This window comes from Silene latifolia, chromosome 9 (assembly GCF_048544455.1).
Source record: "Silene latifolia isolate original U9 population chromosome 9, ASM4854445v1, whole genome shotgun sequence".
NCBI lineage: Eukaryota > Viridiplantae > Streptophyta > Magnoliopsida > Caryophyllales > Caryophyllaceae > Silene > Silene latifolia.
This window is the reverse complement of record NC_133534.1, coordinates 84,893,300-84,897,846: the sequence shown is the minus strand read 5'-3', so window position 1 is coordinate 84,897,846 and position 4,547 is coordinate 84,893,300. Positions and strand designations below refer to the sequence as shown.

The 4,547-nt window shown below is 40.7% G+C and overlaps 1 non-coding gene across 1 annotated transcript; it reads right to left on the bottom strand.

Annotated features, from left to right (window-relative positions):
• Positions 1 to 1,627: 1,627 nt before the first annotated feature.
• Positions 1,628 to 1,734, bottom strand: LOC141603007 (small nucleolar RNA R71). Its single transcript, XR_012524907.1, has one exon. It is a non-coding gene; the product is annotated as a small nucleolar RNA R71 (small nucleolar RNA).
• Positions 1,735 to 4,547: the final 2,813 nt, after the last annotated feature.

Genomic DNA, 4,547 nt, shown 5'->3' with positions numbered 1-4,547 from the left:
TTGGGTTATTTTTGGGAGATTGACAACCTCTCAATCAAGCATTCAAGTACTTCTTTTATCTTTGCTTTATTATTGGAATCATTAGTAGGTATAATCTCTTAATCCCTTTTTAATTATTGTTAATTACTTTCATTTATTCATCATGTTTCATATTGTTGGTATGATTGACAACCTTGCTAGCATGATCAACATGATAATGAGTGAGTAGTCTCTTAGCTAGGGTTAATGGGTGATTAGGGGAAATCAACATGGGGAATGATTCATGCTTAAATTAATATGCTTTCATGTTTTATTTGCTTGCTTGTTTTGATCTCAACTCATGCACATGTTATATTTGATGAAATGCTAAGCCTATGAATCCTTGCATTTACTATCATCTTCTATCTTTTCAATGAGACTTGTAAGACATAACCCAACTCGAGTCTCATTAGACCATGCATGTTGTTGAGTAGGGAAGATTAAGTCGACTTGTAGGTGTTGTACAATCTAATCGATTCGGCTCCGGGACCCAAACTTTCCTAGGATTGTAAGATATAACCCAACTCAATCCATCACAACAATAATTGCTTGCTTATAATTTGAGAACATGTTTGTATGATCATATCCCATGATTCCCCTATGATCCCATGACACCCTAGTGCCTTTAATCAATTGTTTACACCCCTTTAATTCATCTTGCTTGTTTATTTTCATTGCTATTTTAGTTTAGTAACCTTCTACATCAACCCAATTTGTGACACCCCTTAGACACCACTAGTTACAATATAAATCTCATTTCAACTCCCGTCCCTTGGGATCCGACCTTTACTTGCCTCTTTACTAATTGTAGAGCTATTTGTGGAGCTATAAATTGTGTTTTGATTCGACCGTGACCAACGACCACATCTTAATTTGTGAACACTTAGCGGGATCGCATCAAAAATGGCGTCGTTGCCGGGGACGGTGTTTGTTTGATTTAGATTTCTTTTTATTGTCATTAGTTGTGTCTTTCTTCACCTTGAGGAAGTAAAACTCCTCAAGGTTTGTTATAATTGTTTTCGAGTTGTTTGATATTTTGCATGTCTAGAAGGTTACAAGGTGATTTGTTACCTTTTGACCGTGAAATCGAAAGAACCTTGACGAACAATAGGAGAGTTGTTAGGAGGAATTTACGAGGTATTAGTGAAGTTGTCCAACCCATTAGTGAGTTTGTCAATCCTTTCGCAATAGAAGGAGAAGAAAACCCATTACACAATACCCCACAAAATCCACCTACAATGCCAAAATTCTCGTCACACTCCGTACCCACCGAGGAGAATCTACCAAATGGTACTCCTACACCGCAACATCTAACCGGAAATTTTATTACCAAGTCCGCCTTCATCCAATTAGTTGAGAGGAGCCAATTCGGGGTTTGCCTAGTGAGGACCCTTATTCTCATATGGAAACCTTTTGCGACTATTGTGATGCTATCTCTCAAACGGGCGTGACTCAAGACCAAATTAGATGGGTCTTATTTCCTTTTTCCTTAATCGGCACCGCGAAGCAATGGTAGAAGGGCCTTGATAAGGCCACCCTTGGAATAGATTCTTGGAAGAAGTTGGCTCTAGCTTTCTACAAAAAATTCTACCCACCGGAAAAGACTAACATGCTAAGAGCTCAAATTACGGGTTTTAAGCAAAGGGATGAAGAGTCTTTGTATGAAGCTTGGGAGCGGTTCAAGGAAATTTGTCGCTCATGTCCTCACCATGGACTTAGCGAATGGTTTTTGGTACAACAATTTTGGAATGGTTTATATGAAGATTATATGAACATTCTCAATATGGGATCAAATGGAATGTTCACCGAAGTTGATGACAATCAAACATGGAACAAGATTGAGGAAATGGCGGTCCATAACTCACAATATAGTAGACCTCGCAAGGCTACTAGAGGAGGAAAGCATGAAGTGGACTCCGTTACTCAATTGGGTGCTCAACTTAGTGCTCACATTGACACAATCAACTTGAAGTTTGAACAAGCCATGGCTAGACTTGAGGAAAACTCAAAATCATCAAAGCATCATGTTAATGCCATGACGGCATCCTCATCAATCCCAAGTGGGATATGTGAGAATTGTGGAACTTTGGGACATGACCAAGGTGAATGTAGGGGAACAAATGAACAAGTGAATGCTTTCCAAGCATACAAGAGTGGTACCCCTTATTCCAACTTTTACAATGAAAACACCAAATTCCATCCAAATCTCTCATACAAAAGCCAAAATGTTCAAAACCCTCAAACAACATACACTCCACCACCCATGAGAAACCAAAATCAAAGACCCTTTTACAATCAAAACCAAGGTTACCAAAATCAAAATCCATACAATCACCAAAATGACCAAGGTTTTGATGTCCAAAAAGCGGTCCTCCAAATGCAAAAGAATCAACAAGAATTTTTCACTCAAATGCAAAAAGATAGCCAAGCAAAGGAAACCACCATCAACAACATTCTAGCTCACACCAAGATGTTGGAAACACAATTGACTCAACTAGCATCTTCAAGCTCACAAAGACAAAAGGGGCAATTACCACCTCAAAGTAATCCCCCTAGACATGAAACGGTTAGTGCCATTCATTTGAGAAGTGGTACAAGGTATGAAGCACCGAAGAAGCAAGTTGAGGATGAAGTTGTGGAAGTTAGTGAAAAGGAAGAAATTGTGCAAAACTCCAAAGATGGAGAATCATCAAAAGAAGCAAGTTCAAAGAAAAATGAAGACAAGGCCAAGGAGAAGGAGCCCATTGTGATTAGACTTCCTTTTCCAAGTCGTCAAGCCAAGCCCAAATTTGATGATCAACTTGGAAAGTTCATGGAAATTGTGAAGAATTTGGAAGTCTCAATTTCTTTCACGGAATTAATCAATCACGTTCCGGCCTATGCGAAATACATGAAAGATATCCTCACAAAGAAGAAGTCGATCCGGAAGCTTGAGACTATCGCCTTCACTAAGGTGAGTAGTGCAATACTTCAAGGGAGTTCACCTCCAAAGTTAAAGGATCTGGGAAGCTTCTCAATACCGTGTACCATTGGCGACACAACGATCAACAAAGCCTTATGTGATCTAGGGGCTAGTGTGAGTGTCATGCCGTACTCGGTAAGTAAAAGGTTGGGGATGGGAGAGCTTAAATGCACCAATATCACACTCCAAATGGCCGATAGATCGACGAAGACACCGTTAGGGATATGGGAAGATGTCCCCGTGCGAATTGGGAAGTTTTTCATCCCGGTGGACTTTGTCATTGTTGATATGGAGGTAGATTCCAACATTCCAATCATCCTAGGATAACCTTTCCTACACACTGCCGGTGCGTTGATTGATGTGAAACATGGTGAGCTCACTCTAGAAGTGGGAGATGAAAGCATAACTTTTAATCTTGACAAGACTATGAGAGCTCCCCGTTTGCATGAACCATGTTTCATGATTGATCATTATAGCCGAAAGGATGAAAGGAAGAAATCGGAACTCCAATGGAAGAAGAAAATTGAAGATGCTCCATTCAAAGAGCAAGTGAATTGTGACAAGGAGAGCTTGCAAAGCCCATCAAAATCAACCAAGGAAGAAGAGGATGGCCTCATTGGCCAAGAGAAGAAATTGGGAGAATTGTCTCCATCTAAGCAAGAGATTTTCAATGATCAACTCAATGAAGTTTGTGGTCTTTGGGACGACGAGTTTGAAGGGATTTTTAATCCCTACATTGGTAATGCCATCGATCAAGACCAACAACAAGGGCCAAGGTCTATTGAGAACCTCTACCATGATAATGAACAAGCTTTTGATTACTTCTTCAAGGTGTTGAGCAACATCAACAACACCTTGGACATGCCCCCTTGACATCTCATCAAGAATGAGAGTTTGGTGGAGTCCTCCCTAAACCACCACTTGTAAATATTTCTAACTCCCTAACTTACATTTCAATTCTTGTATTGCATTTTTGTCATCTTTGGATTTTTATTTACTTTGATCAAAATAATTGTCATGTTTGAGAGAAAGTGAGGGAGGGACTAACGATTTCAATTGATGCGTAGTGCTTTTAGCTTAGTGTGGGGATGGCAATTGCCTAGGCTATCCATGCCTTAGTAGTGCCCCCACAATGACGAACACAAGACTTGAAGAAAGAATGGAAGAACGGTATGGAAAATGCAGTGTGCACGGATGGAACTGAATCCGTGTACACAGGGGAAGAATCCGAGCGGATTCCAGAGAATCCGCCCGTCTTGAAGAATCCGAGCGTATTGCAGAAAAGACGCCCGTCCTGAACTGAGCTGAATTTTGAAAATTTCTTGACTGTGACTGAATCCGGGCGTCCTGTGAAGAATCCGCCCGTCTTGTAGAATCCGTCCGTCTAGTAAGAAAGACGTCCGTCTTTGCAGCTGAGGAAAACAAGGAAAATTTTCTGGACTGAAATCCGTCCGTCTTTAAGCACATCCGCCCGTCCCGTGTTAAGCAAATCCGAGCGGATTGTCACAAATCCGCCCGTCTTTAGGCGAGTTTTGCAAAGTTCAGAAAGAGCAAAATCCGCACGGAT